This window comes from Stegodyphus dumicola, chromosome X2 (assembly GCF_044657685.1).
Source record: "Stegodyphus dumicola isolate Sdum_Otavi_A_Nest chromosome X2, ASM4465768v1".
NCBI classification, from domain to species: domain Eukaryota; kingdom Metazoa; phylum Arthropoda; class Arachnida; order Araneae; family Eresidae; genus Stegodyphus; species Stegodyphus dumicola.
Genome location: NC_140781.1, coordinates 119,591,013 through 119,605,835, shown reverse-complemented (window position 1 = coordinate 119,605,835; position 14,823 = coordinate 119,591,013).

Below are 14,823 nucleotides of genomic sequence, written 5' to 3'. Positions count from 1 at the left end.
TCTTTCCTTTCATCTCATACCTTCAAAATGTTTAGCCTCTAAAGACTGATAAAAGCTCTGACCAAATATTGATGAAATGGATTGAATTGAATTATTAAGTTACGTCAAAGCAGGGCTATCTGCCTAAAAGGAAGGATGCCTTTGTGAAGAACTTTCTAAGGGAAATCAGCTGGCATACACGGTACACATGAGAAAATCCACGAAAACGCCCATGCAACCAGCCCGTTTACCGGGATTCGAACCCCGGAGTGAACTATCAGTGTTCAGCGACTTTACCGCTCGGCCGTTTGTGGGCCTTTATGAAATGGAAGGCGATAACTTTATTTAAAATGATTGTCAGAAATATCAAGATATTTCGAAAATTGGATATTTTTTAATATACTTGCGGAATGCCTAAAGAAAAAGAGCAAGAATAAAGTAGAATGAAGAAAAAGAGCAAGAATAAAGTAGAATGCCTGAAGAAAAAGAGAAGAAAAAATACATTTTACGGTAAAATTTAGTATTTGTATTTTTTTTTTTTTTTTTAATTTAAAACTTTTTAATCTTATGATATTTGATTTTTACGATTTCAAAAATAAAATATTTGACTAAAATATGAATAACATTTAAGAAGCCAAATGTAGGATAAAATTGTGTAAAGCAATGGGCACAATGATAAAACTGTTTAAAGCAGTGTATGCAAGTCATCCTAAGTTAAAATGTCGCAATCCTAAGTTAAATGTCTCTCTTGTTTATATATATCTTTTCTGAACGGAAGATTGAAAGGCGTGTTAACTGTGCTTTACTGTATTTTCTCTTTTAATATATGCAGTTTTTAAACGCATCGTAGTCTGGGTTACAAAGTATTCCTCCGAAAGAAACGCAATTCAAATAAATAAAATCAAATTCTGGAAAATTCATATTAATAAATATATTTAAAATGCTCAATTCGAAGGAATAAATAGAAAATTTTAAAACAATTATCTGAAGAGACAATGCAACACAAACAATTAAAATAAAAGTTAAGAATTTAAAAATTACCTAAAATAATAACTATGACAAAAAATATATATAAAGAAAACTATTTGAAAAAAAATAAATGCTGCACCTTTATTTACGCAGTTCGAATAGGTAAGTAGAAATTTTTAAAATAGTTATTTGAAAAAAAAAAAAAAAAAAAAAAAAAAAAAACCATGCAACTTAAACAATTAAAATGAAATTCGAAAAAGAAAAAATTACTTAAAATAATAAGTTATAATTAAAAATATAATATAAAGAATATTATTTGGAAAAAAGGAACGATGGTGACTTTTTTTCCGCTCACAGGAAAGGAAACTAGGTTGCCATATATTAAGAAGTTCGCCAAGTGAACTATTCTTGGCGCAAACTGACAAAAAAGTGCCAACATAAATTTGTGAATTTCTCCGTAAATTTCGCTCCAAATTTTACAAAATTTCATATTTAGGCGTAATTTGAGTCGTAGAATCGAAATATGTAAAAAAATTGGTATGTTATTTCAGAAAAAGTCCGATTTTGTGTCAAAATACCTATGTTAGAATAGTGCTATATATAAAACTAATATATATCCTAAGTCGCGCTTTCGAGACATGAAGAACGCAATTTGAATTTTGTCAATCGGCCCAGTAGATCGGGAGATATAGGACTGTCCCATTTTTTTTTTTTTTTTTTTTGAGCAGTGTACCTGTCTCCTACAGGTGTCATGAATCTAACATAAGCTTCCTCTTGACGCTGGCTACATGTTTCAGTTGTTTTAAATGCTTTCCACACCCATGAAACAATGCTGTTGGCGATATTGAACTCCCTCGCAACATCTATTATTTTTCGTCCTTCATCGCTTTTTATGACGGGAAGACATAACGAAACTTCAAGATCGTCAATTTAATCTTTCCCATAAAATTTTCACCACCGCAAACTTTAAATCTTTTATCAGTGCTATCGCGAGATGAATAGGATAGAAAATGAAAACGCGCACGCACAGCTCTTCTTAGTCTATCTCGCGCATATTTTAATTTTCCACATTTTGCTTCCTTTCATTTTGTGGTTGCTGTGGATGATAGCGTTGTCGAGCGTTAGCAATTATTCAGCAGAGTAAACTAGCATAGGATATTTACATATATTGTAACGTCTGAACACCCGTGTTGGGTGAAAATAAAAGAGCAGTTGTCTTTTAATTATTTACTTTAAAAACTTAATAAATAAGAATTTCTTGAATACTAATAAGTATAATAATCAAACCATTACAGCCACAATACAAACAATGGCCGCTGAATGCAGCCACAACGCTGGTTGCGTCTTCTTCCAAGTCTTTCACTGCATAAAAAGTTCATACAATAGGCCCTCTCTTTCGTTTTGTTAAACGTCTTGTCGGAAATACCTGAAATGGGGTAATTACTAAGTTCCTTATGTCCGGAAACCGAACCAGGGGATTTCCGCAACACCTTTCCTCAAAATTCTAACTGACAATTAGTCTCTAGACAAAACAGGAAGTTCTTCTCATTAAGAAAATGTTCGACAGAGGTGTGGATATTGTCACAATATATACAAATATAAGTCGCCCAGACGGTATAGTGGTTAGGAGAGCCTGACAGCGATACCCAAGGGCCTGGGTTCGAATCCCAGAGAAGGCATGGTTGTGACTGTCCGTCCCTTCATAGGAGGCAATAGTGGCCCACCTATTAGGTGCCTCCATAATAAAAAGACCACCACATCTGGCCTTAGTATAGATTAATGGACTCTGTTACAAAAGTGTAACTGTTCATAATCTGCCATTGGAAAAAAAATATATACATACAAGTATAATACTGTATTGTATATAATGTACAACTGAAAATCATACAAGGAAAGGGGGTTATAGTTTAATAAAGTGATTCGGGGTAACATATTTTGAAACATGGAAATACGCATAAACTAGCATCACACTTTCACACTAATTGCGAGATTCTTGTCTCTTATTTTTCTTATAAACTACAAACTTTCGCAATATACTTTTTTCTATAGTTTCGTTAAGTGAAAGAATGGCAAGCAGTTATTTCTGGATGTAATGTAAGGTTTTCGATATTTCTTGAATATCCGATCCATTAATTTCATTTGGAATTCTGATATTATCTTGCCTATTGATATAGTCTTGCCTATTTCAGTTTGTATAACAAAATGCGTTAAGGACATATCGATCATATGGATGAAATATTTTCTCTACCATTTTTTTGTTGAGAGGATTTAATTAAATAGTTCTGATTACCATACTAATCTTGTCTACTGCATCCAACAGTTTATTGTAATATATACAAGTTAGTTTCGGTGCAATTTCTTGCTTCCTGTAGGGATTTGGAACGTCTACACTCTTCTGTGTACATCGTCGAAATCATCTCTTTTTCTTTTTTTTTTTTTTTTTATGTCCATTTTTATGTCTTGAATGTTCATAGTTGAGGAAAAGCATGTTTCTTCCTTTTGTAATTCTTTATTCAGTCTTTGGCATCCTTTTTCTCCTGCAATTCCAAGCAGTTTAGTCATAATTCTTACCGTAAAAACGGTTCAATAAAATCACTTCAATATGTAAAATAAATTAACACACGAACTAAAACTATATATAAAATTTATTTACAACATGTTAGCTATTTTAAATTACTCTCAAAACGAAACTTCAAAACCATCATTACCGACTCATTCGGTTCTTGAAACAATTCTCTAAGAACAGAGTGCAACAGGGTTGCCCCAAAAGTATGCAAAATCGAGTACTCACTTCAGCGCTGCCTAACGGCAAAATCGGCAGTCACAACACCACACATTTGCATGATTTTAACGCTGCAAGTTTAATCATTTACGCAACTCTCCAAACCATATCTGCATACCGCGTTTTGTAGTTGTGGCTCAATTTCCTCTGGGTGCATATATTGTTTTGCATCAAAGTATATATATATACGGTGGTCATTAAAAGATCTTTCCAGATATACGAAGCCTTAGTGGCTTATCCGCTTAACTAATCGAAATGAAATTTTAGAAATTGTTGTTTGAAAGTATGCGCTCGAGACTGTGAGGATTTAAAACAATAGTTCTAGACTGTGAGGATTTAAAACAATTTGCTAATAAGCTCAATGAATTTCATCAATTTCTCCTGGACTACGATATTGACGTTGGTTTAATTTCAGAGACTTTTTCTAATCCCTCGCAAAGCCTGAAAATAATGAACTATCGTATGTACAGATGTGACAGAATCCGACATAGAGGAGGAAGAGTAGCAATTTACGTAAAATGTGCATTTCAGTCAAATCTCATTTCCGCAGATAACTCACGAGGACTAGAAATAGTGAATGTGTCTGTGATTCTCCATTACTATGGAAATATCTTTTTCAGTGCAATGTATAACCCTCCGGATAATAGACTCTCAGAAAATCTATTAACAGATTCCGGATAATTCAAACATTATTCTCGCCGGCGACCTCAATTTCAAACACACGGAATGGGGATGCCGAAGCACGAACAACAACGAGAAGATTCTTTACAACTTTCTCCAAAATCATCCCATTGCACTTCACGCACCAGAAGAGCCTACTTACCGTCCTAACAATCTTCGCCAAAGGCCGGATATCTTAAACTTAATTTTATCCAGCACCTCAATACCGATGGCATTAGAAACCAAAATTGAACTCTCCTCTGACCACATTCCTGTGCTGGCATCTCTTGGAATTCCGCAAGCATCCAAAAATTGTTACGGACTGTAAACTATTTTATAACTTACTAATTACCAACCCACCAAGCACCCAGCTCTTGTCTTCTCCAGAACTGATTGATGAAGCGGTTAATAACATTACTCACTGCACCACAGCAGCGCATTATTTCGCTTCAAATACCATAAATACCAAGAATAAACTTGTCAAACTCCCCACTGAAATTCGGGAGACAATTACATTACGTAATCATCTCAGGAAAAGATGGCTACATGGAATCCTGACACGAAAAAAGAAATTAATAAACTTAACAAGCTCATTAAGCAATTAATTGGAGAGCATAGAAAAGACTCCTGGGAATCAAAAATCGAGTCACTTGAAATAGTGGACGGCTCTTTTTGGAGGTTTATCCGCAATCTCAAGCAGAAATCCACGGATAACAAACCTATAGAAGCAGATAACAAACTTGCATACTCGAATACTGAAAAAGCAGAAGTTTTCGCAAACCATCTATATAACCAATTTTCGCCAAATGAAATACCCAGTGATTCCACTTTTATTGATGAAATTAATTTTTCTGTCGACTCATGGCTGAACAACTACTCCACGGATACCGACTTAAGGCTCACCAACCCTAAAGAAATATCTCAAGTAATCAAAAATCTCAAAGTTAAAAAAGCTCCTGGAATCGATAAAATTACCAACCTCATGTTAAGAAAACCTACCAATGAACTGCATCACAAAAATTACGAGTGTGATCAACGCCAGCATATCAAAATCCTACTTTCCCACCCCATGGAAAATGGCTATTGTCATTTTACTTCAAAAACCAAAAAAGGATTATACAAAACCTGAAAGTTACAGACCAGTAAGCCTGCTATCTGGACTAAGCAAAATATACGAAAGAATTATCTATAGTAGAATGCAGCAATATTTCGATTTGCTACCTGATGAACAATTTGGTTTTCGCCGCAACTTATGTACGGTAAAACAACTAGTACGGATTACAGAATTTGACGGAGAAGCAATTCACAAGAAACAATGTATTGCACTTCTACTATTAGATGTTTCTAAAGCTTTCGACCGAGTTTGCCATCATGGACTTTTATATAAACTAATTAATCTGAACTTTGCGAAAGAATTTGTCAAACTTATTCACTCTTTCCTAAGTCAAAGAACTTTCATCGTCAAACAAGGTAAAGACTTTTCGTCTCCTCAACCAATCAGAGCAGGTATTCCCCAGGGTTCGATCCTTGGCCCGATTCTTTATCTGTACTATGTTTACGACTTTCCCAAACCAGGAGCAGATAATAACTCATTCGTCGCATGCTACGCGGATGATACCGCGATTGCTATAAAGTCTGCAAATGTCAAATTTGCACTTATCAAGCTCCAAAGCAAGATCATGGATATTGAGTTCTGGTGCACGCAATGGGGAATTAGCATAAATGCTGCAAAATCCCAACTTATCATCATTCAGAGACATAAAATTAAAAAACAACTAGAATGTGACATCAAACTCTTCAATGAAACTTTGCTAAGGGTAAAAACAGTCAACTATCTTCGAATTATCCTAAATCAAAAGCTAACATGGACGGATCATATTCAGAATATAAGAAGAAAAGTGAATAACATAATCCATAGTTTATATCCCCTGCTTGGTAGAAATTCAACCCTAAGTCTGAAATGCAAACGTCATATTTACGTCTCGGTTATCAGACCGGTTATTACTTATGCATCACCAGCATGGGCTGCCCACACACCAGCCAACGAAAAAATTCTACAGATCCTTCAAAATAGGGTGTTAAGAATAATCACAAACGCACATTTCGTAGTAAGCACGGACATTCTGCACCGAGATCTTAAGATCCCGAGAATGCATACACTACTTAATGATCTGAATAACAGATTTTTCACCAAAGCTATAAATTGCCGGACTGTCAACTATTCAGAAATTTTCGGTTATGAGATTCTTGACAACGACAAATTACTTCGACCTTTCGCCGCCCATTTACTGGCAAATGAAAACTTTGTCACATAAATTAAGGCCTGCTGGATATTTTATACAGATACAGGATATTTTATACATACGTATCTATATATAATGTACATAGTTTTTCATTCTATCATTTATTTGTAATCGTTTTCAACTGTCTTAGTATTTGTTAGACGTTCTTTGTCAGAGCTTCAGTTTCTCCTGAGCGACGACAGGTGTAGCCGCGCTGATCGTCACCTCATGGTGTAACATCGACATCCCCTTCTTCTCCCGTACTCAAGTCACCATCCCACTGACACAATGCCCTTCCCGTAGATTACAATCTTAATTGCCGCTCTCACGGCATTATTTGAGCAGAGCTGGTAACGTCCCTCTTCGCGCGATAAACCAGCAATAATTCATTATTGGTATTGGTATTGGAATGTTTCTTCAATTTAGGTGTTCGAACGTGCTGACAAATGACATTTGCAGTGAAACAACGAAGCGAATTGATAAAGCTGTTTTATCTGAACGCGGAAAACGCTGCCGAAGCATTGCGAGTTTATCGGGAAATCATACACTACGACTAGGCCCATGTTCCATAAAAACTGTACGTGATTTGGTAAAAAAAATTCAAGAAACTGGCTGGAAATGTGATAAACGCGATCCGGACCACCATGTGTTCCTGCTGAAGTTAAGGCGGAAATGCATAATACTATTACTGTGGGTCGATTGAATACTGCAAGAAGTGTTGCCCGCAGTTTGGATGCACCGAAAACGACAGTCCTCAAGCTTCTGCGCTCTATTCTGCGAATGTCTCCTTATCGATACCAGCGCGTCAGATGTTGTAACCTGGAGACGAGCAACAGCTTGACGACTCTGTGCATTTTCCGTGCTTATTTGAAAAGGTCTCTTCCAAAGGTATGAAAAAATGCTCCGTGAGAAGTGCAAGTGCTCGGTATACAACAATGTTCAAGAATTACTTTAAGTCCAGAATTGCAGAACCGAAATGGCATCGTATATATGTAAGTTGTGTTCCTCCACATGTGTTCGGCAAGTGCTGCAACAACTTTTTGGAAATAGAGTCATCTCCAGTAACTTTGCAGTTCCGTGACCACCACCACGATCCCCCAACCTCACTCTGATGGATTTCTAGTTCTGGGTTTACGTTAGCTATAAAGTGTACACATTAAATCCACGAAACTAGTCAGAACTGAAAGATGTCACAAAACGTGAAGTTATACAGTTTTCTCCCGCGATGTTACATTCATCATTGTTGTCAACAATATCCTGCATGCAATGCGTTATCGTCTGCGAAGGTGGGCACATTGAAAACTTGTAATTCCAACAAAAGTTTTCCCCTCTTCTCTTCTTGTGTTGTCACTGGTCTTTATAACGCTCTTTGCAAATTTTTACCGCAGCGACTTTCGTCATAGTATCGTTCCAAGGACATTTATGGCTTTTCAAAGCAATGACCAGTTTGCGCAGGGAAAAAATGAGGTGTTGCATTCAAAAGTTTCAAAATTTTTTCGCTGTAACTATAATCATTAGGACTCTGTTGTTTTAAATCATCGCGATCTCGAGGACGTACTTTCAAATAACAATGGCTGAAATTTCATTTCAATAGGTTGATAGGCCTCTACGGGTCCATATATCGAGGAAATGTTTTCACGTCCACCTGTAAATATCCAGGAATATTCCGTAAGTCCTCTAATTGAATAATGGAAGAAGTATCGCCAATCGGCCTCCAGCATTGTCTACAAACACTTATATGCTATGCAGAGTGAGAACATCAGCCCCATGGATTATCATGCACCCACTCAGGCGCCTGTTAATTTTAAAAACATCCTTACGTAAAAAAACAGCTTCTTCGATGGAGATAATCCGAGCTAGAAAGTTGGGCTATGCATCACATTGCTGCAAAAAATTAGCCTGCGAAGTTCAAAGGTAATTAGACCCGTTGCATCTTAAAAGCTGTTTAGTATTCGTCGCTTAATATTCGTCATCCAATAGCTTGAGAGACAGCGATATTTTGTAAAAGAGCTTTTGTTGTTTGCTTACATCATTTAAAAAAAGAAGATTGCACACGATAGATTGAGAATAATAACATGAAAGAAGTACTTTATGACCGTATAAATTTAATTTACCCAAATTATGGTTTTGGTTTTGTATAGCATAAGGTTTTTCTCTTTAAGTTCCTATCCGCCGCTTTAGCATCATATCTCATTTTCATCCTTTCAGCCCTTGAGTTTGATATTTTCTCTGGTGAACTGATGAACGTCATTTAATGTGCTTATAGGGTCTTCCGGTGCCCAGAAGGTATAGTGGTTAGGGGAGCCTACTACGGTACCGAAACGACCCGGGTTCGAATCCCGGAGAAGACATGGATGTTTGTAAATGTATAGTGTCGGTGCGGCGAGTCGAAAGGGTACCGTGTGGAGTGGTGGAAGAGGAGAGAGGGAAGACCCCCGGATCCCCCCGGGGTGCTCTTCATCGAAATTGGGGGTGGAAAATAGAAGTCCAACCTCTCTTGGCTCTGGCAACCATTGTTCCATGCAATAAGGACACGACAACAACAACATAGGATCTTCCAGGCCAAGGCGAGGAAAACGCATTTCGCGGTTGTCCGAAAAGTAGGTAAAGACACATACAGACGGTAATCAAACCGTGCATATAGAGTCATACACGTACAGACCGTAATCCACACGTTATATTATATGAGAAAGCTGTAGGAGGAACTTTATATACACTGCGGTATTGAAAATTAAGGGAAATTTCTCCTTTCGTCAGTTATATCCAAAACAGTATTTAATCCGCATACTAAATCTGGTATGCAGATAGATTGATTTAATCCAAAACGTACCATACAACAGTCATGGTACACACGCACGATCGTGCGTAAAGCTCGTAGGCGCAGGAAGGTCTTTTACCTCACGTCTGGCGATGTTACAGCAGAAGCCAGTTGTCTGTTTTTGAGTGGTTACTTTCTATATTTTGGACACTTGTTCCAGTATTCATGGGGAAAATGCTTTTTCTGCCTTTTCGAATTCTGGACTTTCCAACTGCCGCTGATCGGCTAGGTAGCTCTTCGCCCCCAGATGCCTGCAAATTCGCAGATATTTATTTCCGCTTTTTAAGAGCTGACTGTCTATTGTATATAATGTAAATAGTGATCTTTTTACTGTTTGTATCCTGTATGTTTTACTTTGTACAGTAGTTGGCAAGTTAGGAGTTTCGGACTCGAGACCACATCCCACGAGACCAGTCTCATGCGTTGCTTTCAGAACATCGAAGCAAAGGGCTTCTTGTGTCACCTCTTAATTTCTACCTCGTATGGAGAACTCTCATCTTCGGACTTCATTATATGTCAGGCCCAACCAGGATTCTCTGAGGAATCTCTGGTAAGAACAGGAATTATCCTGCTGAATGCCAGGAAAAAACACCAAAACATCAGTAGTCTGTCTCAACACCTCCGACGTAGGTAATATCTGAGTGCAGAGAATGCGCAGTGAAAAGAGTTGGGAAGGTGAGTAACGCTCGCTTGAGTGTTGCAGGCAAATGCCATGCTAGTCAAAAGTGATGGTTGCCAGAATATAATATCTTACGTCTTGTATAAATGGGTGTACTGTGGCTCTAATAAAGGTATTTACAGTGTAATCTTTTTTTTTTTGGGGGGGTGAGGAAACTAGAAAGGTAACAACACCTTTACAAGGTCTTACAATGCCTTTTAAACCAGAGGTGACACGATCGGACAAATAGAAAGGAGGCTAGTAGGGGTTATGGTCCCTTTAACTATCACTGCAGTTCTCATAGCGTGACTTTATACATAAAATTGGCAGTTTATAAGACTGATAAAATTACCCATTCTAACTTTACTTTTCAAATTCTTTACCCTCTCTTAAAAATCTTCTATTTTCCACAACAGTCTCCTCTCTTAATTTGTTCCTTTTATTCAAACTTTTGGAAAATAAAGAAAACTTTTTAGTTAATTCCTCATTTGATATTGATTATTTCTCCCACTGATTGCATGCTAACTTTTAATGATAAAAAATAAATAATTATATTTTCTTACCATTATCAATTTGAATGCATTACTGAATTTTAGACTTTGAAGAGTTTCTCTAAATCTCCACATAAATATAGTACATTGGAAAAATGTATTATTAAAATTATTATGTTAGAATGAAGAATCTCTGCAAAAATCAAACTATTACGTTCGAAAGTACTTTGACAGAAAAACTAAGAGTAAAAAATGATAAATGAGGTCTAATTTCCTTTTGTGGAAATCGGTCCCACTTCTGGCGCAGCGCTGTTTTCAGGTCCTGAAGAATTCTAGAACGGGGATTGCGAGTTGCAGGTGTCCTCCCAAGAGCGTTCTAGATGTACTGTATGGAGTTTAGGTTTGCAGTTACCGATGGCCAATCCGTCCGGTATATATCTTTGCTTTCCATAAAATCCTGTACCAGATTAGCTGAGTGTGGATGAGTATTATCTTCCATAAAAATGAACTAAAGGCCAATTTCTTCTCGCTTCACAGCTTATTTAACAAATATGAAAGGTTTCAGGCAATTATATAACAGTTCTTTTTAAGATATGAAGGAACAGCCTTTCCTTTTGAAAATAGTAATATGCACTTTATTAAAGAATATCATTTACCTGCTTATGTGTAATCATAAATCAATTATCACTAATGCTTCTTTATGTTAATTCACTTGTACATTTAACTGGAAGAGAAAGGCACTACTATAGAAATTAAAATTAGCCGAAAAAGCAACTTTAGATTGACGCACATTTTAAATTATTCAAAATCTACGCCAATTAGGTTTGAATTATTCAAAATCTAAGCCATACTAATATTGCTTTTTGCCTAATTTGAAACTGATGGATGTATCAAATCTATGAGTGTTATTTGGGAGAAATTTTTCTCTTTAATTCATTCCGACACTCAATTTAATATTTTCATAACTATGAAACTCAAAATTTTCTTCGCCTAATTTGAAACTGGTAGAATTTGTCAAACCTATGAGGCGGCGATCTTAGGAAAGTACGCGGGCAGCCAATGGCCTAGGGCCCTGCCTATGAGTGTTACTTCTCAGAATTTTTTCTGTTTAATTTATTCCGGCACTCTTTAATATTCCGATGTAATATATGTTTTATATGTAATTTAAGCTTAAAGAATGATAGCTGAAAAAAAAAAATTAAGTTGGGAAATTTTAAGACTAAAACGTTTTGCCGTTATCTTTAGATTGGAAAGAGTTTCACGGCTTAACTTTTAATTCGACATGAATGTTAAAATGTTTGGACAGATGCATGGGCTCTCCATCATAGATCTGACAGTAATCTGAAACCAGATACACATTTAATTGTGTTTATTCCTCACTGAAATTAAAAATATGTCGATCTAGATGCAAGATGCGTCTTTGGTTCTAATAATGCTTATTGTTATATACCTTTCCGATAGATGGCGCATACGTGTAATAAGATTGAAATGTGTTCTATCTGCTGAAGTTGTATCCCGCAGAGAAACTTTCCCAGTAGGATATGTCTTAAAATCTTATCGTAGTATTCCATTTCAGAACTTGGTAGAATCAGTGTCATCAGCGCCGGATCTTTGATTTTTCTGATGTGGGGCAAAAGCTAAAAGTGCCGCCCTCACCCATCATCTTTTAAGTTTCTCTAACAAGTTTTAATTTGTTTAATAAATACAGAAATAGGTAGGTTTTGAAGTAAAAACCTAAGCTCCATTTTATACTAAATTCCTTATGTGCCTTTTTTTTTTTTTTTTTTTGGTTATAAAGGAAAATACGTACCAAAGTTACATATTTAGAAAACCGTCCCCTCCTAGGAGAACCGCCTTTCTGGTGAGCTTATTTTCGGATTCAGTCCTAATCCTAACTCTAATCCTGAGTGCTTCTAACGCTTCAGTCCTCGAAACCATTCGTTTTTCCGCTCTAGGGTGAAGGGGCATCTCCTAAGCTTCTCACTATTCCGTGTTATTGCATACTGGATAAATTACGTTAGGTCAGATTATATGAATATGGCAAAGACAGGAGGGCTATCTGCTTAGAGGAGAGGTGCTTTCGTGGAGGAACGTTTTAAAGGAAACTGACTCGTATTCACGTTACACATGATGAAATCCAAAAAACAAACCATGTAGCCAGCCCGTTCGCTTGGGTTTCAACCCAGGCAAGATCGAACTACCAGTATTCAGCGGTCTTAATCACTCGGCCACTGCTCAGGACATTTGTCTGATTATTTAATATGTGTTTCGCCATTAGGCACTGCATGGAAAAGGAGGAATGCCCCGTGGAAAAAAATCTGTAAGGGAAACTAGCTCTTCTGTATGTTGCACACGGGAAAATCACGGAAATGCTCATATAGCCAGCACATTCACATATACTTGACCCTCGGACCGAACTACTAGTGCTCAGCGGTTTTATTGCTCAGCCACTAATGGGGCTATTGCATACAAAATGTGGGCTATTGCGGAAAGGAAAAATTCTGAAAAGATTATACAGAATATAGGCTATTACTCAGAGTATTCGTGCTTCCTGTCTTGTTTTTCATACTTCCTATTTCATAAGTAATTTTAAGTTCTTACCTGCCTTAACGCTATTAAAATATCACGGAATTAGTAACGAAAATTCAAATTAATAACCCTGTAAGCCTTTTGTTCTGCAAATAAGTGCATGGAATCGTCATAATTTGATCTGCGATTTGATTTTCGTTTGTCAGAATTGCGAGACTTGATATACGCTCCTGGCTCACCGATGATGGTAAATATTTTTTAATATGTTTTAATTTGCTGAAACTTCGAGCTGAACAGGTTGAAGTGTTCGTGATTCGTCCTCAAACAGTTCATCAGATTGCTTTTTGTGCTGTGGAATTTTTTTCTTCGTTAGAATAGACTCAACTGCAATTTTTTCGGCTACTGTTTTAGACTCTCGTATCCAATATTCCATAGGATTTTTCTCTCATTTTTTTATAATTCCTCAGTTTTGGTCAGTTCTTTCGTTAACTACACAGAATGCGGAAGAGGAATTCCTTTTGAATTTCCTTATTTACTCGATTGAATTCTGGGAAAATATTAGCTCAAATTTTCAGGTTGATAGTAAATTAAATTTTTCACAGCATGTACCAGATGTCCTACCTCGTGCTTTGATTCCGCATGAAGAAAAATATCTTTAATTTATTTTAAATATTTTAACATTTCCAGTAAATTCATTAGAAGGACTTTTACAACCACATATTTTGCCGACCATCTTGTCTGGTTGCTTCCTTTTAAGTTGTATTTTGTACATTTTTTCCTAACATACCATCGAGTAGTGCATCCGACAAAAAAAAGCGAAGTATTTTCTGAGTAATTCCAAACAGATTAACTGATTCCGGGCACGAAGAAGCAGAATGCCCACCGATAAGATACGAGGAGTGATCTAAACATAACACAAATTCCTCCAGCTTATTCATTTCTGTAATCCTATATTGTACTGTTTTAGCCATATTAGACTCGTTGTCCTAAGACTGACACTGACATTGTCCAATATTTAAACCATCAAGTGTCAATTAAGACACTAATTTTCTGCAATGCATTGAGAAATACATTCTCCTATCTTTCCACCAACTTCTATGAAATCAGTTAAATTTTCCTTTATCTCACACACATCACCACACGTTTTTACGTATTGAATGACCTGGTTCATTTTTTTCGGGATTAGACACATATGGAGTGCAACCGAGCATTATTGTGTAGTATTTGGCTTCTTTAATACCGTTTAAAATTCTACTTCAGACTGTTTTGTTTTAAGTTAATAATTTCATTTTGAATTATCTTTGATAAATATGATTCCTTTACCTTTGTTTGGTGCTTTGACTGGTACTTAAGAGTTGAATTATGTTTGGCAAGCGGAGAGATTAAATTCAGAAAATTTCCTTTGCTAGGTCGAAGACACTTTGTGAACAGGCTACTTGGGATATCATCAGACCCAAGAAAAGAATGACAGCTTGTTGAAAGATACAGTACCGCATCCGTAACTATACAGAATTTCTCTCCATTTTTCTTTCTCTGTATGAATGAGTCGCTCAGTGTCGTGATCGATGCTTTGGCACGATTTCATTTGTTGTACTCGAATTTTCCACTTAATGATGCCCCTCTGTGGATTCCATCCAGACGCTTGGTGCTCAGTT